The sequence below is a fragment of the Carassius carassius genome, chromosome 45 (assembly GCF_963082965.1).
Source record: "Carassius carassius chromosome 45, fCarCar2.1, whole genome shotgun sequence".
NCBI classification, from domain to species: domain Eukaryota; kingdom Metazoa; phylum Chordata; class Actinopteri; order Cypriniformes; family Cyprinidae; genus Carassius; species Carassius carassius.
This window is the reverse complement of record NC_081799.1, coordinates 14,862,067-14,887,613: the sequence shown is the minus strand read 5'-3', so window position 1 is coordinate 14,887,613 and position 25,547 is coordinate 14,862,067. Positions and strand designations below refer to the sequence as shown.

General features: G+C 38.5%; 1 protein-coding gene across 3 annotated transcripts in view; it reads left to right on the top strand.

Moving 5' to 3' along the window:
* The window catches only part of auts2a (activator of transcription and developmental regulator AUTS2 a), a 395,578-nt gene that overhangs the window by 19,304 nt on the left and 350,727 nt on the right, over positions 1-25,547 (top strand). The gene's annotated exons all lie outside the window — the stretch shown is intronic.

Sequence of the window (25,547 nt, the reverse complement as noted above, 5' to 3'; positions counted from 1 at the left end):
ATGCCTAAGTGCCAAAATAATCCAGACTGTTGTTTGCAGTGAAAAAACCCCACTATTGTTTAATGTCTAAGAGCTGTTTTGTTGTGTGAATACATTTTTTTTCTCATTAATGTGTAATTAAGGCCTTGCCGTCACTGTAATTGTTGAATGCAAATTCAACCTTGTTAAATTTGTAGTGCTGCTTTCAGTCATCAGTCTCTAGGTTATACTGTTATGATGTAAGACTGTTAAAGTCTTATCCTTCTATTCATTGAGATTTTTCTTTGGGCGAAGTGCAGATAAGACCTCTTTATGGCTCTCTTTCTTCCTCTGTGTTTTGTCATGCTGTGCGTTTAACACGACTTTGGTATGTCATATTGATTTCTCTGAGGCGGCAGTAAGTTGGATTATGTTCAGGCTTGCTCTTAAATGAGGTGTTTATTGACTTGAGCTGTGTTAGTATTCTTTTTTTGTGAGGTGCTTTTCACACCCTTCCTTCCCAGTAGGCTTATACTTTCAGAATAAAATGTAAATTGAAGTTGTTGCTTCTTTTATCTGTTGAGACCTCTTTTTTTTTCTTTTTTTTTTTTGTTCAACAGGTAGTTGTGATTAGGAATTCTGATTGGATGATCCATGTTTGAAGCATTATTTAGCATTAATAAGATAATACATAAATTCACTTGCAGCAAAGTTCATTAAGTTAATATTTAAAAACATTAATAATTTAGATTTTTGAAAAAATCTTTAAATGTTATCTTTACATGTCAAAATGTAAATTTTTTATACTGTACAAATATACTGTTAATATTCATATTGCATACTTAAATTTACTTTTATTCAAATTCTTATTTATTTTTCCAAGATAGTATAAAAAATTGTAATGTCTGCCATTTATCAGTAATAAAATGAAACGAAAATCTGACAATGCATGTCTATTTCTCATACTGTACAATACAATGTTTTAATGCGTAAATTCACTTGCAGCATTAAAAAAAATATTTTAGCTTTTAGTGTTTTAGTTTTCATTTGTTATCAGTTACTGAATAATGCAGAAATCGTAAAATGAATAGCCATTTGGGTTGTGCTGATAGTAGGCGATAGTATCGTGTATCGACAATCATCAGAGATATCGACATAAGCAGATTTCTCTGTCGATAATCAAGACGATATTAGGCTCATTTTCCTATTAATGTATTAGATTATAATAATAATAACTATTATTTTTAGTTTTATTAGGCTGCTTACTATAATTCGGCTATCAAACTGCCCAGTTATTTCACTTCAGCACCGCATTTCACACACACACACACACACACACACACACACAGAGCGCGTGCGAGCGCAGGAGAATTAGAGCCTGTAGTCACCGAAATTGTCCGCTTTGACTCGGATAACTCATAAATCCATGAAATGAAAGAGATTATTGGTGATTCCATAGGCCTCTCTCGCGCACCTGCGTGGTTTAAAACACTCAATAGTTATGATTTGACAAGGACAAAGAGTCTCTCTCTAGCTCCACCCATCCAAAATAATATCGTGTATCGTTGATCTCACAGGCTGACAATATGACGATCTGAAAAATGACCATATCGCCCAACACTAATAGCCATCATATTTTATAATATAACATGATGCACACATTCACTTGGAGCATTTAAAATGATACTTTTTAATGTTTTATTTTTGTATTTATTCAGCCAAAATATTATTGAATTTTAATATCGGCCATTTATCATATGTCAGTTTTATCGGTTATTGATTAACATGAAAATCTGAATGAATATCCATTTTTCTTTTTGTAGTATAATAATGTGATGTTTAAATTCAATTGTAGCATTTAAACAATTTGTGTTTTTATTTATTTATTTTTTGGTCTCTTGTATTGCAGCTGTTGCAGTAATTTTACCACATCTAAGTGAGTTTCCCCCTCACAACATCCTCGTTACCTTCATAGCACATCTGTTCTTTTGGCTTATTTGCTGTAGTTAAATGCTACTGAAGTGCGTTCAGCGTACGTATGTCGTAACATTGCTCTTTCAGGGAGGCGTGATGTGGGGATGGTGCTGCTGAGGTGTCAGCAGGCGGAGAGAGAGCCCGCAGCTGTGCTGAGATCAGATGCTAACCGTAGAGATGACAGCACAAGCTGTTATTAAGTATTGGGCATAAAAGTCTTTACCGCAGCGAGAGGAGGATCAGCAGCCGCTGACAAACACATTCAGGAGAACCCGAGAGTCACACACAAACCACATTAACCAACACCTAAAATCCACTCTGACAGGATTTAAAAGAGAACTTCTGTGGATTTAGAGCATCAGCTGTGGCTTTGTTATTCATGAAAAATGAACTGTTTTAGAAACCTCAGATGACGGTTGGAATCAAACTCAATGGAGATCAGGTGAGGAAATATAAATTCAAAGTGCTTATTACAGATGACCAAAATATGGCCTCAACTTTAAATGAGTTTTGAAAGACCCATAAATCATTCAAGACAACTTAAGTCATGCACTTCAGCATTTCTCTTTCAGCTTTGCAGAGGAATATCCAATGTAATCTTTTCTATCATATAGTGGCGCCAAAATATTTGGTCACTTAAGCCAAACGTAACAAGTATTAATGTAGTTAACAAGGTTATATAGTTAATTGATTAAAATTTAAATGAAATAAATATTTATTTTAATAAAAGTTTATTAAATCAAGTATACAAATATTAATTATCATTTTTATATTTGTATTATTATTTTAAATAAATAATATTTTTATAAATTGTAAACAATTTACTTATTTTTCCCCACATTTGTTGAATCTGAAATAGAACAGATAGAATCATGGGATAGAAAAGTGTCAGAATCTTAGCAGATGCAAAAGTCATCCAGACATATTTTTCGCTTACAGTTCATGAATATCGTGAATATGTTCTCATATACTACTCATTTAACACGCACTGTTTTACTACATTTGAAATCTATAGTTGAAGAATATATTTATATATTTGAAAAATAGTTCTGATGTGGTATCCTTTGCATAGAAAAAAAAAACTCTGCAGTGTTCTGAAAAATAACAACAACATTTTTTTGCACGTGCCCCTTGTTTGGTATTTTATATACAATAAATCCATGCATTTTAAATTCACTGTCCAAAATACTTTCTGAGCCACTGTACATACAGTAGTTACAAATAATGAGTCAATGTTTGCTTAGTCACTGTTTTTAATGCTGAAACATGAACAAAACAGATAGATGTGTTCAATTACATTACTGTTTTAATGAGCAGAATAATGATTTAGCACTCTTTTCCTGTAGGATAATGTGTGACAAGCCAAAAAACAGTAAAGCATGGCTTTGATTTATATTTAAGACCTTCTTTGGCATGCATGCATTTCTCAGAGCCAACAGATACACCCACACTGTTTTGTTTGACTAGAGTGTTGAAGTACTGTATGTGTGTAGGTTTGCATTTCTATTGTAATGGTTTGTGTTTTGAGCGATAACACAAAAACATTTCTCTTTCTCTCTGCAACAAATGCAATCAATCTGAGGTCTATCCCATGACATCTTTATGACACATGTGCTAATAGAAATAGTATATCTTCTGCCAGGGATCTCAATAGGCCTTCCCACATCCAAACTGTGTTATAAATGTGCACCAACTGAAGTAGTAAATCTCAGAGACGGCCTGTGCATGAAAGACTGTTCAGCCTCTGGCATCTGTGTTCTGGGAATAGCTTTGCTCATCACGCTGGTCTGCTGTAAATGAGAGTGGCACTGTGGTTTGCAGGGTTGATCCTAAAATGTTGATCTCTTGGGGCATGTGATATAAGACATTATATAAGATATTATAGTTGGTGTGTTTGTTCCATTAGCTTTGCACACAAGTTAACTGCTCATTCAAAGTTAATGACTCTTCTTGTCACTGTGAGGAAGTGCTGGTCAAGGATCAGGTTTCTGTTTATTTAACAGCAGATTAATTTAGCCCTGCTAAACTATTGCCAAGTTTTCTAAAAGATGGAGAAAATATACACAGAATGGATTACAGAATGGTTTTCAATATGTAAAATATGTTGAATGCAGATGACACAGTTTTTGATGTCTGAAAACATGGCGAACTTACCGTATTTTCCGGACTATAAGTCGCACTTTTTTTCATAGTTTGGCTGATCCTGCGACTTATAGTCAGGTGCGACTTATCAAAATTAATTTGAAATGAACCAAGAGAAAACATTACCGTCTACAGTCGTGGGAGGGCGCTCTACCCCTGAAAACATAGAGCGCCCTCTCGCGGCTGTAGACGGTAATGTTTTCTCTTGGTGCTTGATTGTAAATAAATGCGACTTATAGTCCAGTGCGACTTATAAATGTTTTTTTTCTCGTCATGACATATTTTTGGACTGATGCAACTTATACTTAGGTGCGACTTATAGTCCGAAAAATACAGTAGTTATTTAATAAATGTGTAGTATTTTTTTGTAAACTAATATGCAAAATTTCCCATTAATAAAAAAAAAATTGGATTGGATGTATAATACTTGAATGCCTTGATATTTGGTTAAAATGACCACGCATCTAAATAAAAATATATTTTTACATGCCTTTTTTATAAAGCAGTGCAGTGCAAGGTAAAGTGGGATTTATATTTTTGCTTGGCTACGCTTTGCAAGCCTCCGCTTTCTGCGCGTGTGCACCTTCCCAAATGGATGAGGCTTTTATACTTGTCATGTTTGCCGTTGTACTATTCTTTGAAACAACAGGGGGCGATGAGGAGTACTGTCCTCTAAAACCATCGGGAATCACCGGTGAGAAGTCATTGCAGGATTTCTCACGTGATGAATGAATTGATGAATTAATAATTTCTTTATGTAAAAACTGATTAAAATAATCTTAAGATATTGTTTTGTTGTGACATTTGCCAAGGATGATAACCCATACTCAGAATTGGTGCACTGCATTTAACCCATCCAAGTGCATACACACACACACACACAGCAGTGAGAAGTGAATACACTGTGAACTAGGGCTGCACGATATTGGGGAAAAATGACATTGCGATATTTTATTTTTCTGCGATATATATATTGCGATATTTTTTCTTACAAACAAAAATGGGGTGAGCACACTTACATTCTCATTTTAAATGATTTAAACATCGACACCATCATATGCGCGAGGGAGAGAGAGCAAGACAGCGCTCGTGTTGTTTGAAAACGGCTCTCTCTCTCTCTGTCTCTCTCTCTCACTCTCTCAATTCAATTCATATTGCTTTATTGGCATGACATACAAAGGTACATATTGCCAAAGCATTGTACATAGCAGAATAGAAACAAACAAAACAAAAATACATATATATTCATAAGAAAAAAAAATTACATGCAAAATAAATCCATATACATTTCTATAAACATTGATGGTACTTCTAATGTACTCTCTCTCTGTCTCTCTCGCGCGCGCTCTTTCTCTCTGTCTCTCTCGCGCGCTCTCTCTCTCCCTGTCTCTCGCGTGCGCGCTGTCTCTCTCCCTGTCTCTCGCGCGCACTCTCTCTCTCTCTCTGTCTCTCTCGCGCGCTCTCTCTCTTTGTCTCTCTCGCGCGCTCTCTCTGTCTCTCTGTCTCTCTCGCGCGCTCTCTCTCTCTCTGTCTCTCTCGCGCTCTCTCTCTCTCTCACTCTCTGTCTCTCTCGCGCGCGCTCTCTCTCTCTCTCTCTCTCTCTCTCTCTCTCTCTCTGTCTCTCTCGCGTGCTCTCTCTGTCTGTCTCGCGCTCCCTCTGTCTCTGCCCTGTTAAACTTGCATGTGGTTTTCAGTCCTGTCAATTATAAACTTTCACTCTATGATGGTTAAGCTGTGCAATTAATCCGCGAATCACATTCGTCAAGGGCAGGGGAGTAGCTGGCCCGTACAGTTAAGGAATAACGGATCAACTACGACAGCCTACATCGCACATCCTGCGATGTGACTATCGTGGATTCGTACATCGCGATATCGATGCTTAAACGACACATCGTGCAGCCCTACTGTGAACACACACCCGGAGCAGTGGGCAGCTATATATTGCTCAAAGGCACCTCAGTCATGGTATTGCCGGCCCGAGACTCGAACCCACAACCTTAGGGTTAGGAGTCAAACTGCCCATTAGGACAGAAATATTGTGTTTATTTCACATCGAAACTAGGACAACTTTAAGCAAATAGTGTATAAATAGTATCTAAATTAATTCTAATTCTATTTTTATACAATACAAATAAAATGTACTTGGACAAACTATGAAAAAATTAAATAATAATAATAAAACAATTTTTTGTAACTTTCCACGCAGCTCCACTTCCGAAGATGCAAGAGTTCAAAGTGACTTTAGCCAAAGCACGTATGTGCCGGCATTTGTGTGAAACAGAAGCAGTTTGATGTTAAGTTCAAACTCCACCAGGTGCAACTTTCAGGTGCGCTTTAAGGGAAAACAATGTAGTTTTTATTTTTTGCATAGTTTGTCTAAGGCCAAGTATGTTTTATTTTTATTGTATAAAAATAGAAATTTAATTAATGAAAAATTATAATATTACATAGAGTTTGTTTATATATACTTTTTAAAATTATATTTATTACAACATATAATGTTTTTTTTTCTTTCACTCAGCTCAAGTGTTTTGTAAAATTACAGTGCAATTACACCAAAAGACAAGTAATATTGTATTTAAATAGGTAATAAATATGCATGCATAAAACTATAGAACCATAGAAGTATTAGAATAGTTTTGTTTGAGATAGTTTTACATAAAGTCGGCTGCTGTAAATCCAAATCTAAACTACAGAATCTGTGTAGGCTTGGATACTGTAAGAGGCGTTGATTGCATTTCCCACCACCCTGATTTTACACTGGGAAGTGTTGTTTCTTGGTCACTTTAGCTATAAAGCATGCTGTAATTAAAAGATCAGTATGGAAAATGTTCCCAGATCAGCTAGCAGCTTTTTATAACAGTGTACAGTGTGGTTTTATTGCACAGTGCTTTGGCGGCTTGTGTAAACAGAGTGGGAAAATGCCTTGCTGTCAGCAGCCCATCAGTTGCAGGCATGCACCGCTCTGCTCCCACGGGCCCATGACCACAGCACGTAGATTCCCTGCATGGAGAAATACTGCTGGCTCAGTCGCATTCTCCACGCCTGTGTGTATCTTTCTCTCTGTTTTTCTTACCGTCTCTCCCTCCCCCATCGTTTCTCTCCCAGTGGGATTCATATGAAATAAAACATTGATTGCATCAGCGTCTGCATGGAGCAATGCATAATATTACTGCACTATTTTAATGCCTCTCTTCTGAATGTGAGCAAAGGAAGAGAGAAGGAGGAGAGGAAATGACAGCCTCTATGCACTGGGTAAGGCCTGCTTTACCAGTTTAGGCCCAGTTCTGATTAGAGAGCTGAAAGCTGTCCCTGCCGGTGCTGAATAATTGAACATCTCCATTTTCAGGTGTAATTTTAACCTCTGTGAAAACTGGAGACCTAGGGAAAGATTTGACGTGACTTTAATGTATTGTTTCGGATGGATAAAAAACGAGCGTTTTGCTTCTTTTAGGTGGAACAAAATTCAATTTTAATGCCTGACAGTTTTTGTTTTATTAATTTCCGAAGATTATTTCTGAAAGACTGCATTAGATGGAGATGCTACGATTAGAGAATACAAAGCAGTGTAAATCCTAGTTGATAGAGCATTTAGCATCTGAGATGTTCTCCACACACTGTTAGCTGTGGATCTTTTGCATCGAGCTTTTCTTTGTGGGTATAGTGTGATTTAAAAACTCAGCCCTCATCTTAACCTAAACTAACTTAATCCCTAAATGTATCCTTACATTTGAGAAGAACATAATCCCCACATTAAATGTGCATTTCTTAAGAATGTTTAAGGAATGCAGCAGGGATTTGGATGATGTCACCTCACTGTTCCCACAGTAATCACATAATTAGAGTGAAAAAGACCCGTTTTATCAAGAAATGTGTTGTTCTATGTGTTGAAACATGTCGGTTTATGTATGGTCTATCGTACTGTATTTCACAGCATATTAAACTCATAAATCAGAAACTTTCTGACTGCTCATCAAGACTGCATTCATTTGATAAAAAATACAGCAAAGACAATACTATTGAATATTCCCCAATACTATTTAAGGGAAGTCGTGGCCTAATGGTTAGAGAGTCGGACTCCCAATCGAAAGGTTGTGAGTTCGAGTCCTGGGCCGGCAGGAATTGTGGGTGGGGGGAGTGCATGTACAGTTCTCTCTCCACCTTCAACACCACGACTTAGGTGCCCTTGAGCAAGGCATTGAACCCCCAACTGCTCCCCGGGCGCTGCAGCATAAATGGCTGCCCACTGCTCCGGGTGTGTGCTCACAGTGTGTGTGTGTGTGTGTTCACTGCTCTGTGTGTGTGCATTTCGGATGGGTTAAATGCAGAGCACAAATTCTGAGTATGGGTCACCATACTTGGCTGAATGTCACTTTCACTTCACTTGTAAAATCAGTTTTTTCTGGAATGGACTTTTGATGAATAGATAGTAATAAAAAATAATTATCTTTTTTTTTCATCACTGGAATGGAAGATTATTTGTAAACATAATTTATTTATTTGTAATTTTTTGTGGCAGCTTATCTAAAGTTCATCTGTGATTGGCTGCAAAGCTCAGCGCTGCGAAAAAACATTGTAAATAGAAACCTTTGATGCTCTTCACAAACACTCAAATGTGGGAGCATTTAAAAGCAGTCGCCCGCTAGCAGGTCTGTACTCAGTACTACATGTACCGTGGAAAGGCTGGTATCATTACATTTTTTTAATATAAGTATTGACTTGGTACCAAACTACTTTTACCAAACAACACCTAGTACAAATATGTGTTATCTAAATGTACTTAAAAATTTCTATTTTGACACATTTTGTTTGTACCTGTTTAGCCTACTTGTCTTGGTTTGATGTGTGTGAGAGATAATTGCGGTGTGTGTGTAGGTGTAGTTAGTGGGACTGGCAGCCGGTGAAGCCCCTCACTGTGTGTTGTGTTCTGGCATTCAGCCACACTGGAGACACTGCAGTCTGTCACGTCATTTCATTGTTCTGTTGCTGTATCATTCATTGCTGCTTATTAAAAATATTCATTGCTGCTGCTGCATCCACAAGCTATACAAATTTTTACAATTGGAAAATTAAGAGATTGTGGAAAACAGTCTTTGTTGTGTGCCTTCTCTTGTGTGCATGTGTGTTTGTGTGTTTCGCATAAGAAATTTATTGGAAAATATTAGGGATGGGCGTTTTGCGCAAATATCACATTCGAATATTTGAGCTCACAAAAAACGAATATTCGAATATTCATTTATTTAAATTAAGTTTAATGAGACAGACGTTATTTTTCAGCAACATTTATTGTTTCCGTCATTTTGAACAAGCTTACACACAATAAGCTTGAACATTACACATCGTGTTTTGTAGCTGAAAACCTTTAACAATGCGTGCAAACAAACAAAAGTACAGATTAAAAGCAAAAAAAAAAAAAAAAGTGAACAAAGAAAAAAAGTAAAGCAGCCTGCAGCAATTAGGCTATTGTAGAACGTAGCCTACACTTAACTTTGAAACTTTTAAACTGTCAGCAAATCTTTTTGCTTTTTTTCTATTGTTTAACATGGTCTTGTTAAGGAACACGGGCATGTAAACATGATCGGGGGAAAGTCGGCTCCTTAGTCTGTTAACAATAAGGCCGGCCGCGGAGAAAACGCGCTCTGATGGCATAGATGTTGGCGGGACTCACAAATAACGGTGTGCTAAGCGAATGCGTTTTGTGAAGCGCTTCGTGTTTTCGTTTCACCACTGAATGGGATCCTCATCTGGTGGAATACATGGCTCCAGCAAGAACTGTTCCCACTCGTCTCGGCTGGACTCTCTGTAATCATCGCTGAAGAACTGGCTCAGCCTTTTCCGACGAGTGGGCATTGCATCCTCTTCATCGTTGGTGAAGGCGACTGCATCCGCACCACTCGCAACAAGGAAAATGTTCTGATAATGTTCAAAAAAGGTTTTTTTTCTTACTTCTCATGTTTTCATCTAGAAACCTGAGATGTTTGTGCCGAGGGTCTAGAGCAGATGTGAGAAGAGGAGTTTTCACTGCATTCTCCAAGTAAGCTGTGTTTATTCATTGCTTGAGAGACTTTCTGTGACTCTCCACGGCATATTTGAAGTACTGTAGTAGACTGCAGTTCTTAGGGGCCGTTCACATATTGCCTCTTTTGCACGCTCAAGTTCATTATTTTCAATGTAGTCGCGCGGTATGCGTGCTCATAATGGAAGCGACGCGGTCGCGATGCGCACACGGTGTCACGCGCCCGTTTTTTTTCAGGCGCGTCCGCAACGCATTGAGTTAAAAACATCTCAACTTTTCAGAATGCCGCAAGCGCACCGCAGGTCATGTGACAAGCACTAAACATTCAGCTTCATCCTTTCCCGTAACAACATTGAAAGCTCAGGCAAGATGAAGGAACAGCTGATCAAAGCTGTATATGGATTGCCATTTTGAAATAAATTTAGTAGCAGAGCTACTGAAAGCGATTTTTTGTGCTGCAAATCCATTTATCCTTTGCTGAAATTTCCGCGTCTTCATGGAGAGAGCGCGTCATTGTTGCTTAGCAATGGCAGAGGCCTCAGGAGCGCTTATGCCCGAGCGCTTTGGAAAGGAGAAAGCGGCGCCTCTAGCGTTTTCCACGTGTTTTTAGGCGCGATATTTGAACGGCCCCTTATGCATTCATTAATTATCTTTTGCTTGCATACATCTTCAAAAAAGGCGGTGGAGAATCACAGAAAGTGACCAAAATAGGTTTTATTGTGAACTTTATTTTATTTTATTTTTTTTTTGCGAAATTCGAATATCATTTTTATTTATCGAATAATTAGAGCAGAATGAATATTTGAATGTTCGACTATCCATGCACACCCCTAGAAAATATGAAACGCAACATCGACAAATACATCTGCTTGCACATAAATGGTGAAAGCAGTGAAAACAAGGCAGGGGCAACGATAATGTGGATTATGAAAATCTGTCATGGAGTCATTTGGAATACGCTGCTGTTCAGCATTCAGAAATAAACTGCTAATCCCAGGTCTCAGCTTCAATTAGGTTAAAGACTTCACTTAGGTCTCCCGTAGGCAATTAGCTCTCAGCTAAGCTCAGGTAATTGATTTGGAATGAGTAAGAAACTCTTTTATGAACTACATGATTTGAGGATACATTTTCTATTAATTGGTTTCTGGGACTGTTTGTTATGGATTATAAGATTTCACCAAATCTAGTCCTGCACTAAATCAGATTTTTGAAAGAGTGTCTGGCTGCAGACTTGCACTTGCACTCTCAGACTTGCATGAATATGTAGGGGTGAAACAAAACATGTATTCGTACCGAACCTTCACTTACCGAACCTAATATTTCCATATTTGCAATGTAACGTATCTGAATGCTAAACTATTATTTATTATGTAAATTAAAGGCTTTGTACTTCAGTTCCAGTGGTGACACAGAGGCGGGCACACTGATGTTTGGTTCACTGTAGTATTGTCATGGTACCAAAATGTCAGTATTCGGTACCAATGCCAATGAAAATCCATGGTTCTTGGTTTCGGTACCAAAGCAAAACAATAAAAAAACGCTTATTAAAAAATGCCTTGCACTCTATTTGTGTCGGTATATATGCAAATTCATTCTCTGCCAGCAGGAGGCGCTTGTAGAAGTTTCTCTGGTAACGGCTGTTATCAAATAAGCGCTGAGCCAGCGCTCACAGACGCTGCTCAGGCATTACAGGCAAGATGAAATAAAAATGACATCCATAATTTTCTGAAGACAGCCGGTTTCCTTCAGGAATACAGTGATATAAAAACACCCGCATTGGGTTTCGACTTTGACACATGCAGTGCTCATGTCTATTCAACAAAGTCAAAGCCTTTTGGAAAATCTATTTGTGGCGGTTAGTTTTGATATTGTGGCAGGCCGCCACAAATAAGTTAATGTATGGGAAACAATGAAACTTACCTGCTTGAACTCTTTCATTTGATCTGGGTGTCTGTCTTTAAAGTGTTTTGTTAGTTTGGTGTATTTACTCCTTTTGATGTCACCATCTCTCAGTGATTTTATGAAGAGAGCGCATCTGTGTACCTTTCGGATAACGCATCAAGAACCGGGTTGACTGGGTATTTTGATAAAGTACCAACTGTGCTGTTAAGTTAGCAATGCTGGAACTGATGTGTTTTTTGTGTGTGTGTGTCTGTGTGTGTGTGTGTGCACGCCGGCGCAATCACTTCAACTGCTTCCTTATACCAGCAGAATCAACTTTAAACACTTATTGTCTTATTAATAATGCATCACTGTATAAAGGTCTGCTTTTATTTGTTTACATTCACAATGAATACGAAACATTGTGCTTTTGGTCAAATGAAGAAAACAAAAAAGGATGTCGTTTTCTGCCATTTGAGTTTCCTTTCTGTGAACAAATTAAGCCTGTCACAAGAAATGAACTGAACCTCAGCATATGAAGGCTATGTTAGGCTATGGATATGTTATGTGTCACACTGTTTTTTTCTTCCCTCGGTTATCTGAAAATTAAGGATCTACTGTGGTAGACTCAAGGAAAGTCCTGTTCCTGTGGCTCAGTGGTAGAGCAGTGCAAAAGGTTGTGGGTTCAATTCAAAGGGAACACATGCACATACTGGTAAACAAAATGTATAGCCTGAATGCACTGTTTGGATAAAAGTAGGGCTGGACGATTAATCGAAAAATAATCAAAACCGAAATTCATAACCTCTAACCGACGTAATTTTTCCATGTCGGTTATTTTGGTTTTTTAATCCTGATAACACTTCCCCCTTAAAAGCATATTAGCGCGTGCGTAGCCACATGACTCTGCCCCGTTCAGTCAGTGGCATAAAAGCAAAACACGGAGGTGAACGCCGGTTCAACACATACTGATGGTGCGCGAGCGGTGAGCCTTGCGTCTTCACTAAACTTTGTCAGTTGTATTTGTTTTATGGTTTGGACATTCAAGCGATTAGATGAACGGATGTGTATTTTTATATCGAGCTACCATGTTCGCGCAGCTGCATTGTGGCACGAACACTCATATAAACAGTAGATGTGAAGATCGCGCGCACAGAGGAACACAGAAACTAGTTGTCAGCGCTGTCCTGTGATTTATCACTAAAGTAGCTTAGAATCTCAAAACTTATTATAGCATGTTTGTGTGCAGCGCACACGGTCGGCGGTCGCGCTGCGGGTTCCCGGTTTGTGTCCGTTCTCGGACTGTTCTGTGTATTTTAACTGTAGAAAAGGTTGTTCTGAGTCGAGGGTTAGGGTTTAGTTTAGTTGAAATTTAGTTTAGTTGTATTTAGTTATGATACTGCTTATTGATTTTTTTTGTTCCTTTCTTATTACTGACCTATCTTATTACTTGTCTTTAACACTTTAATATTTGAAATTTATATTAATCTCTGTTTTTGCTATGGTTTTTTTTTTTTAATCACAGGCAAAATTCCTCTTGCAGAGTTTTGTAGGCTGCTGATTTTTTCTCATGTTATCCAGCTGCAACAGAATGCTTTGTAAAAATGTTTGCCATCTAAATGTTTGACTTAATTTTTTTTATATTGGATTTTTTATCTTATTGGAATTGAAACTAGGAATCGATAAGCAGAATCGGAATCGATAAAATTCAAACGATACCCAACCCTAGTAAGAAATGTTATGAACATAGATAAAATAACTGCTGATAGTCAATCATATTTACAGTACAAACCTTGTCAGTGAACTATGAGGGCAAAAAAACAAAACAAAACCGAAACAAAATAATCGTTCATTAATCGTAATCGAGGTAAAATGTTCAATTAATCAAGGTTTTGATTTTAGGCCATAATCGTCCAGCCCTAGATAATAGCATCTCCTAAATGCATAAATGTAAATATAGGTACTGCAGATGATATATATTTAACATAATGTAATCATATTTAGTATTTTCACATCTAGGTGGAATTGTTTTTAAATTTGTACTACGTTCTGTTCAAACTGTGACCCTTGAACTGAGGTACGTACCGAATCGTGACATCTGTGTACCGTTCCACCCCTAGTATATAGTATTTTCCTGAGAGTGTCTGAGAAAGTCTGCAGCCAGACCCTTCTCTGTTTTTGGCAACAGATCAACACCAAGAGGCCATCAAACCCTTGTGTAAATTGACCAACCACACCTTTGACATGTATGATATTTATAATAAATATATACAGTTTACATATGTTCATCAATAAAAAAGGGGGGAGGGGTGCATTCATGTGGACATCTCACTGTTCTGAACTCCTTTTTCAAAACCTGGAAACTATGGGTTTAAAAGAAAACAAAAATAGTCCTCTTAGTATTTCTTAGTTGTAAATTGCATAGCACTATATGCTTACACTCCACACTGTATTTCAAGTATGCGTTGCTCTGTTTTCCACTGCTTGTGCATCTTTAAAGTTGACATTGTGAATGTCAAACCTACCTAAGCCTAAACCTGAAAGCAAGAGATGTTGAATGTGTTCCTTGTCATCCTTCGCTCTTTCATCTGGCCTGTGGGAGAGCTGTTTTGCAAGGGAAATGCAGTTGTCTTGGCAGGCAGATCTGTAGTGCCTAATCAGGGCGCTGGCTGCTGGGGCTCGTTAGATTGCCTGCAGCCTGCATGTGCACTGTCACTACCATAAATATTTCTCTGGCGAACCATAAAGCAGTATTGCTTCATAGTGTCCAAAATACTGACAACCGAAGATGTCCATCTGAATGTATGTATGACAGTATCTGTGATGCTTTAAAGATGATAAATTGAAACACTTACACAAATACTGTATTATTATGTTTTGTACTGGGTTTTTACACAGTTGCCTTGCCAATTTAGGCACTACCACTATATATCTAAACTTGTGTATCCTATGCATGTTCGGTATATCGGTGTGACTCAGGATGAGGTGGTGCTGGTAAATGATTCACAGAAACACTTGCTCACACGCCAGAAGAATATTTTCTAGGAGCCTGATTACACCGTCACCCCGCAGGCACTGAATTGCCCACTCATGGCTCTATGCCTGCAATTGATTTATGAGTTTTAGTGAAGTGCATTTAGTTGAGGCATCTTAAAAAAGATTGAGTGCATCTAACAGATTGACTTGTCTTGCAGTTTACTCTCACAGAAATGGCTCTGTGCCGCTGTGCTGAGAATTCTGATTATGATTCCCTTTCTTTTTTTCTCTCCTCCATTTCTCTGAGAAAATGTATTTTCAGCAGTGTTTCCTGAGAATGAGACACCAGGATAAGTTTATCTATGAGGAGAGAGGGTTTCTACAAGGTTAGGGAATGGAGAATGGATTGCAATGGATACAAATGCCAGGAATTCCAGCATGTCTTTGTTAGATCAGTAGAGAGCTGTTGTGTGTTTTGTGTTGCTGCTAGTGTGTAGGAGTGATTGTGTATGTATTCTTAGCTTTAGGTCAGTGGTTTTCTGCTGATTCTGCTTTAGGACTTAATTGCTTGCTTTGATTGACACTAAACATTCAAGTCTATTTTTGGAATGCATGTTATAGAACTTAATGTTAATGATGCATCCATGTATGTTAAATTATTTTAATTTTTTAGACCACATAAAGTTTAATTTTAATTAATGTAATAACTCAATAGGGCCTTTCGCACCACAGGAACCTTTTCATATTATCAGAACTAATTGTGGATCTACCCATTTTGGGCATTTTCGCACTGCAGGAACTAGGTACGATTTTGGTACCAGACTGCCTTTTTCGAGAACCAAATTAGCTCCTACTCCGGAGCAGGGTCTAACCAGCGCAACTGGTACTAACCGTGACATAAGCAGACATTGATTGGTTCAAAAACACCCTCACCCACTATGATTTAAAGCGCTGTTTAACATACTGTAAACACAAGTATGATGAACAGCGATAAATATACGAACGCTGAAGTGCAGGCACTTGTAGCAAATGTAGCACTGCTAGTTGTCATTGGAGATTCTTAATCCTCATTTCCGTTCTTTCAATCGCTTTACATATACGTTGACATTCCATGTCCATTATTGTGACATAACAAATACACAGCTCCGATCACAGCGTCCTCCATCCTCCTGTTGTTAACGTTCTTCTTCTTTTGTTGAATCTTCTTACATTGTTGAATACCACTCGCAAATGACATTGCTGTCGACCGGCTTACGTCAATCCTAGTACACACTGTCGGTGCTAATGCAACCCTTTAAATGGTACTGGGAAATAGTTAGCGCAAAATCGTCTCAGTACTTTAGTACTGAACTAAAGGAACTAAAGTGGTGTGAAAGGCCCTAATCTTCCAGTGAATACGACAGTCTTCTCTCTGGCGATGCATGCGGGGCTTCTCCAATCATACAGTCCATGTAAACAGTGCCATAATCAATTGCAATTTCACATTCATTTTGAGTGCAACATACATCAATATGCTGAGTTGTTAACATAGTTTGGGCTGAATGGGAAAATTTATAATTGACAACAGCAAAGAATGAATAGGCCAATTGCTGGTTTAGTATTAGCTATATTACCAGGTCAGTATTTAATTTAGGTTCCAATAGTTTGCTAGCAGAGCTGGGTAGTAACTGATTACATGTAAACTGGATTACGCAGTCAGATACCAACAACTAGGTACTTGTAATTAGATTATATTACATTATTACATATAATTCACAATTATTTTATTGATTATGCCTATTTATTATTTTTTCATCTTTTAAATTTTCCTTTCTAATAAAGCCTAACAAGTATATACATTTAGAAAGTCTTCAAGTTTTTTTTTTACATCCACAGAAAGGCCAGTCACTAGTCAGGTGACTTAAACAGAAAATGAAAAGTCCTAATGGCATTTGATCACTGGATTTAGTGTTTTCTTTTATTTTGATTGCTGTAATTTGACATTTTTATGATTTAATTAGTTATTTGCTTTTCTTTAAACTCACGAACCCCCTGCTGTTCCTTGACAAATTATTTATAACAGTGAATGGAATATTGTTTTTCTCTCTGTGTAGTATATCAACAAGATTTTCTTATTTAAATCAATGTGATAAACAAGTTAGGTCAAAAGTAAACTAAAAGTAATCAAAAAGCAGTTTATGTTTACTAAAATGTTTAATATAATGGATTAAATTACTAACTACTTACTAAGTTCTGTCATGTAATTTGGAATCAATAACAAGACTACAATTTGTAAGTAATCCACACAGCACTGTTGGCTAGGCTAGGTAGTTTTAGACAATATTCCATAAAACCTCCTTTACTGATTTGTCCCCACACTTTATTTCCTTTTAGATGGACAATTGAATCATTATAAACATGTTGGACTTCTCACTTTCAAGCTATTTCTTACCCACTAATAAGTTACTAAATGACAGGGCTATCAAACAAGTGTAAATACATGCAAAAATATATTCAGTTTAAAAAGTTTAATCAACAAGCATCTGTAATTTCCTGTGTGTGTTTAATGTAAAAAAAGTACATGTGAAACCTTGCTAGATTCGAGTGGCACTCTGTTAGCTTTCACCATTATAAAGTTCTCGCACAATTACTCTGCCTTCACCCTGTGTACCTCAGGGCTCCCCTAAACACATCTTTTAGCATCTGTAATTGATATTGATGTGTGGATTCAGCAGCTCCTAAATCACTGTTTGAGAGGTGGGAGGCGCTATGCTAGGCTAATGGCTGAGTTATAAGTTAGCAGCTCTCGGCTTTAATGACGTGCTGTTTGTGAAGCACACAGTGCTCGCCTGCCACGACAGCCTTGATGAATGGAGCCATCCTGAGCGTGTGAAGTTCAGCCACGGCTCACCATGAGCATTCTGACTCGTGCCTCGAGCGTAATCAGAAGCATGGCGTGCCTTCAGGGGGTTGAAGAGGTGGGCTTTGGGTTTTGTACACTCAGCGTCAAGGTGAATGTCCTTCAATATCTAGTGTTGTGGTCTCAAGTGATATTTCACACTAACCCGTTCTGAGCACAGTCAGGCATGCCATTTTCTTTGGGCCAAATAGATTGGAGGTGGGGGGGGGGTTGGGAATATTAATGCAAGACATTTTAGCCTTGGCTTCGAATGGCTTTGAAAGTTATTCATTTTTCCCTGGAAGTTTCTTTGAATGTAAAATCATGTTAGTTGTACAAGGAAACATTCAAAACCACACTCTCCATTACCATTCACTGTTTGGTTGTTTTTATATCCTGAAAATGATTCAAGCCAAGACCTCTTGGTGCTGTTGCCTTAATGCATCCACGTTCTTGCAGTTTTTCTTAAGAACTTGCCAGAAGCTCTTGTTCAACAGCATGCTCAACAACTCCAAATCCCTCCAGTGGAAATGAATAAAAAGGAAAATTAATTCATGCTCTCAGTGCTAGTCGATATCAACTTCCTCTGTTTTTTGCCTTCATTAGTGTTTAATCATTTCAGTTCGGACTGAAAAACTCTCAGTGTGCCAAATTTATATTAAGCACTGTGCTGTAGAGCCTGCTGAAATGACAAATCATGCCGATTATTTTGTAAGAATGTGTTTGATTGTCGAGTGTGTGTAATTATATCAGGATCTTAGAGGCTATGTTACCCAATCAATCTTTTCTTTTTGGCTCCGTCCCAATTTGCAGACTGCTTCTGTTGATTTATACAATACCATCCCAAGTTTGGGATCATTAATTTGATTTGTTTTTTGAATGTTTTTGAAAGTCGTATTTTATGTAAAAATACAGTAAAAACAGTAGTATCGTGAAATTTCAAATATTTTCTATTTGAATGTATTTATAATTGAAATTTATTCCAGTGCAAAGCTGAATTTTCAGCAGCCATTACATGATCCTTCAGAAGTTCTTCTGATTTGTGCTTGAGAAACTTAAAGGGTACATAACATACACAGTTTCACCTAATCTCATGTTAATCTTGAGTACCTATAGAGTAGTACTGCATCCTTTAGTAGTACTGACTTTAGTTTTATCATGATTCTCTCCGGAAAAAGCCGAGCTCCTGGAGGCGTGCCGTCACTGAAATGATGAGAACACAAAAATGCACTTGCTACACTCCGTTGCTGCCCCGGAAAAACAAACTGCATCCACTGTTCGTGTAACGCTGGGTTCTTTGGGAAGCTGAACAAGGTAAACTTTCCCCCACATCCAAAAACACACTTATTTGGAGACATTCTCAAACAAATCCTATGCAGCGCTGCCGACGATTTCCAGATGAAGCGCGTTGATGTGCACCGTCTCGCTCTCCTCTGGTCGATGTGTGCGTGGGCACGCTTTTCTGGGAGAAATGCTCATATAAGGAGTTCCACCATGGTCTACATCATTAGATCCACGATCAAAAAAAAAAAACAGCCGAAACTTGTACCAACTAGGGCTGAACGATATGGACAAAATTTCATATCTCGATTTTCATGCCAGATATCTCGATATCGATACAATACGATATGACTACGGGTTCGGTGAAAACCAAGCATTTCTCAGAAAAATAAAAAGATCATAATACAAAAAAATGTGGAAAGTATAGTTTTATTTTTAAGAACAAGTCATCAACATTTTTAAGAACAAGTCATCTGGTGGAACATTGAAAGTGCATTGAAGTGCAACAACATTTATATTCTTCAAAAGATCACATAACTGTATGCAGAAAATGCATTTGCTACTAACAGAACAGAGGTAGTTACAGGCAGCACAACTTCTACAGATTATTTGCCAGGAACACTAGCTTGTTTACCATGTCTGGCTTCAGACAGGACCTCTGACAACTCACAATGTTGTCTGATGCACTAAAAATTCTCTCTGAGGGAGAGCTGGTGGCCTGCATGCACAAGTATTTTCTTGCCATGTTGCTGAGCCGGGGAAATTTGACTTTGTGAGTTAATCTCCACCACAGAAGGGGGTCCTCGTCGTTGTCAATTGTGGGGGACTGCATGAAGGCACTCAGCTCAGCTTCTATGGCAGCAGTGGGATCGATTGGTACTGTTGCACTTGCGGTGGATCTTTTGAAGAAACTTCCCAACGACTTTTTAGCCTTTTTGGTGGGTGGGGGTGAAACTTCTTCTACTCTGGTCTCTATGCACTCAACAGAATGCTAGAAAATAGTAAAAACAAAAAAAAACCAAGAAAAAATAATTTAATTAGTTTTATATATAAATGATCATTACTGTGTGAACAACACAATTCAGCTAAATTTAAACTTAATTATTTACTAAAATGTAAGATAATGTATTTAAATGGAAGGAACTCTTCTCATTTACTCCATTCTAACCATTATTTTTACCTTGTGTTCCATCATCTTCATCTCAGACACCAGTCTGGCTTTGATGATGGGGACGTTGTTGACACTGATGTCTTGTATCTTGGATCTAAGAAGGATGCCACATCCAGGAGCTCCTGTGTAACTCTCTCTTCATACCTACTGTTCAAGTACTCCAAAATCTTCTTTTTTAAGGACTTGGTCATGTCCGTATCACCCTCCTCTGGTGCCAAGATGGTTGTGTTAAACAGGCTGAGTACTGGTTTGATGTGTGAAACACTAACGTAATCCTCCCCTGACAGAGCATCCGTGAATTCAAGCAGTGGTCCCAGTGCCTTGCTGACTGACTCCAGCACATCCAGATCTTGATATCCAAGAATTAGGTGCCAGGTGTTTCTGTCCTCTGAGAGGACCTCATGGAGTGCTTTCTGCTGCTCCAGAATCCTGTTAATCATGAGCACCCTAGACCCCCATCTAGTTTGACACTCAGTGATGAGTCCATGGACTGGAAGGTTGAGGCGCTTCTGGGCTTGCTCAAGTGCCACTCTCTTTTTCCAGCTGTGTGAGAAGTGGCACACCAACCTTTTGCAGACACCTGTTGCACGGCTGATCCGGCTGTCACCTTTCACTGCTTTTTCTTGGAAAAGTAGATGTACAAAAATAATTCATGATTATTTTACAACAGCTAAATAACCACATAATAATGCAGATTGTTTTTTCTCTCTCTCTCTCTCTCTCTCTCTCTCACACACACACACACACACACACATACACAGACCTCTCTCCCTCTGTCTGTCTCAAAGTTATTAAAAATAAACATAGCAAAACGTACCTATTGCCAGGTTGTAGCCTGTGTCCGAAGCACTGAAGGCGCGTCCAGCCGTTCACCTCCAAAGCCTTTATCATGTTCGATGCATTATCAGTCGTCACGCAAACTTGTTGGTCCTCCTTCAAGTTCCAGTCTGCTAACGCACCTCTCATCTCCTCCTCTATATTATCCCCGGTATGCTCCCCGGGGAAGAATGATGTCTGCAGACAGCGGGTCTTGAGTTCGAAGTTTGTTGTAATAAAAATGATCGATTTCACGGAGCTCGGATTCAACACTCATTTTACACTCATTATAAAGTTTTGGAATGGCCACTTGATTAAAATGTGTTCGAGATGGTATTTTATAATGCTTGTCCAGCGTCCGAACCATTTTTTTAAAGCCTTCTTTTGAGACAGTGTACACAGGTACCATGTCTTTTGCAATGTGGACTGTTATAGCGTCTGTAATTTCTTTATGTCTGGTGGACGTTGCCTCGTATGGAGTAACGCTACTGAATGCATCAGCAATCAAACTTTGCTTTGGTTTATTTTGGGATGACTGAGAAGTCCCCGTTGTTTCTCTCATTGTCATGCACTCTTCATGCAGCACGCAATGGTGTTGTTTCAGGTGTTGAAACATGTTTGTTGTGCTACCTTGCTTAGTCGCAATTTTTGCTAAGCACGACCTGCACAACACGTCACTCTGGTTTACATCGTCTTTTCTGAATACAAAATACTTCCAAATTATGGAAGATTATTTATGTTTTGGCACCAAGTCAGATTCTGCACTGCCACCGGCCGCATTATCTCCCGCACTCATTTTCTTTCTTTCTAATTTATCCGCTGTCTCTGTACAGTGTGCATAGACGTTGGCACAGGGGGGCTGTGTGGGGGGGGGGGGTTTGTTCGTTGTTTTTGTTTTCCGTTTTTTTCTTATATATATAGTTATATATATAATATAATATTATAATATAATGTTATAATATATATATATAAATACAGAATCTGAATTAAAATGTGTTTGATTTAAGCCTACATTTCAAAATTTTGTGTCAGAAAATGTATTGTTTTTAAGCCTTTCGCACGTACGATCACACAGGTGTAATCAGTCTAGGCTGGTCCCTGGAGCGTACGATCAAGTGCATCACATGATCAACTGCTAAATTCAAATGTTGAATTTAGCCAGAGACAGGCGCGCTCAGAGCTGTCATATATCACAACTTTTCAGTGCTTTCAACCACATACTGTTTATTTTAGGTTTCAAACATATAAATTCACATAAATACTAAAAAAACAATACATTTAGAGTTTGTAAAATACACACTGATGTCTATGAAAGAGGTAATAATAATCCTTTCCATTATAATTCGACACGTTTTATTCATATCAGATATACATTGTGTAAGTAACTTCAATGTTTACTCTATTCTATTCCCTGTTCACCAGCCACTTACTTTTAAGTATTTCGGGAGAAGTGGATGAATTCACGTGTTGTAAACATAGAGGTTGTTAATCCAACAGATCCGATTCTCTGAACTGCGTCTGCGGCACAAACTTACACGGAAGCCCCCATTGCGCATACAGCTCAACTAACGCGTTGTGAGATTTTCAGTACAGAAATTCTCTGTCATTCATCCAAATTATTATTTTAAAACTTTGGCCATGTTTAGCATGATAATCCATCTTTTTAACAATGTGACAACTCTGAATACACGAAACACCATTTTAGCCCCCCTTTAAAAAAAAAAAAAGACCCCAAACTTTTGAATGTAAGTGTAGGCGATATGTTTCACTCACTTAAACAGTCATACTACTTAGAGTTGTTCCCGATTCCGATACTAGTATCGGAAATATCACCGATACCACAACAAATTCTGGCATCAGCATTGGCGAGTACATGAACCCATATACCGATCCAATACCATTTTCTTAAACAAGACCTAGTTATGACTGCTAGCTTTGGCTAACCGCTGCACGGTTCTTCTTCGCTGCTCAGAATGCATTGCAAACACGGAAAGTTGTGCTTTGTTGCCACATGCAACCCCTGCTTAGAGCAGCGAAGAAGAAATGAAAACGCAGTATGCAGTACGTCCGCTGTTTAGCAGTATTTCAGACTGGACCAACCAGACAGTAAAATGGCGACTAGGGATGTCCCAAGTACTGGCACTTCACCACCAAGTCGGTGCTGAAAATGTAAAAATGTGATGATACCAGCATCTCTGTAGTACCGGTAGAAAGTTAGCGACTCCCGAGTATATTCGGTACCCGCAGCTGAAACTGAATATATACTAGTGTCTGTGAATATTAAACTGCAAAATACTATTTAAATATTACTCCTGCAAATTCTTAATCTCTGTGGTTGACAGGCGCAGATGCGCGGGAGCTCGCTGTTTTGTAGTCTCTGCCATGTGTCACTATATGAGAACACGAACGCATAAACCGTCACTTCATGAGAATTTACCGTTTCATTTGAGAAAACTGTCATATCATAAACACAGACTCTCAAAGATCTTCATAGCAACCCATCAAAATAAATGTTCGGTTTAACGTGAGTAAATTGACAATATGTTAAGCTACTGTTGTAGCCTACAGTAGATTTAACTATGTCTCTATGTAGTAATAATAATCTCTATTAATAATAATAATTATGTCTAGACGGTTGCTTGTTTTTTACTTGTTTTGTTGTAATGAGATTATCTGATTAATATATATTTTTTTATATTCCTAGACCTATCTGTTACAGTTTTTTATACAGTTATATTGTAATACTAAAATACCTTTTTTAGTTTGCGGTGTTAGATTTTTGGCTGAATTTGTTCTTTTTTTGCTTAAGAAAATAAATAATATTACTGTCAAATTCATGTCAGATAATAAAAATACTGTAATAAATACAGTAGTTCACCATGTATTTGTTTATGTTTTATTAAGGGATAAGTCTGAAGCACACCATAAAATAATTCTAGCAATTTACACAGGGCTAGTGGTATATACAGCTGTACAGTCGTGGCCAAACGTTTTGTAAATTTTGCTGCTAAACTGCTTTTAGATCTTTGTTTCAGTTGTTTCTGTGATGTACTGAAATATAATTACAAGCACTTCATATGTTTCAAAGGCTTTTATCGACAATTACATGACATTTATGCAAAGAGTCAGTATTTGCAGTGTTGGCCCTTCTTTTTCAGGACCTCTGCAATTCGACTGGGCATGCTCTCAATCAACTTCTGGGCCAAATCCTGATTGATAGCAACCCATTCTTTCATAATCACTTCTTGGAGTTTGTCAGAATTAGTGGGTTTTTGTTTGTCCACCCACCACAAGTTCTCAATGGGATTAAGATCTGGGGATTTTCCAGGCCATGGACCCAAAATATCAACATTCTGGTCCCCGAGCCACTTAGTTATCACTTTTGCCTTATGGCACGGTGCTCCATTGTACTGGAAAATGCATTGTTCTTCACCAAACTGTTGTTGGATTGTTGGAAGAAGTTGCTGTTGGAGGGTGTTTTGGTACCATTCTTTATTCATGGCTGTGTTTTTTGGCAGAATTGTGAGTGAGCCCACTCCCTTGGATGAGAAGCAACCCCACACATGAATGGTGTCAGGATGCTTTACTGTTGGCATGACACAGGACTGATGGTAGCACTCACCTTTTCTTCTCCGGACAAGCCTTTTTCCAGATGCCCCAAACAATCGGAAAGAGGCTTCATCTGAGAATATGACTTTGCCCCAGTCCTCAGCAGTCCATTCACTATACTTTCTGCAGAAGATCAATCTGTCCCTGATGTTTTTTTTGGAGAGAAGTGGCTTCTTTGCTGCCCTTCTTGACACCAGGCCATCTTCCAAAAGTCTTCGCCTAACTGTGCGTGCAGATGCGCTCACACCTGCCTGCTGCCATTCCTGAGCAAGCTCTGCACTGGTGCCACTCCGATCCCGCAGCTGAATCCTCTTTAGGAGACGATCCTGGCGCTTGCTGGAGTTTCTTGGACGCCCTGAAGCCTTCTTTACAAGAATTGAACCTCTTTCCTTGAAGTTCTTGATGATCCTATAAATTGTTGATTTAGGTGCAATCTTAGTTGCCACAATATTAGGGCTGGGACAACGCGTCGAGGTCATCGATGACGTCGACGCAAAAAATACGTAGACGCAAAATATGCGCATCGATTCGTCGACCTGTTTTTATTTCTCTAAAAAACGTTTGCAAAACGTTTACCTTATGTGCGCTGAATGTACGCGATGGCCGGATCAACATTCTGTCCAACGTTATATAACCAATCCAGGGGTTTTTCTGCATTGATCTTTTTTTTTGGCGGCTGTCAAAGCCTTATTTGATCGGTGAGTGACAGTGACAGGGCGCGTACGAGAGAGAGCCCCGGCTGCGCGCGCACTCACAGTCTTCAAACAACACGAGCGCTTCTTGCTCTCTCCCTCCCTTGTGCATATTAATCAAAATCATTAAACACAATAGAAAAAGGGCGAAAC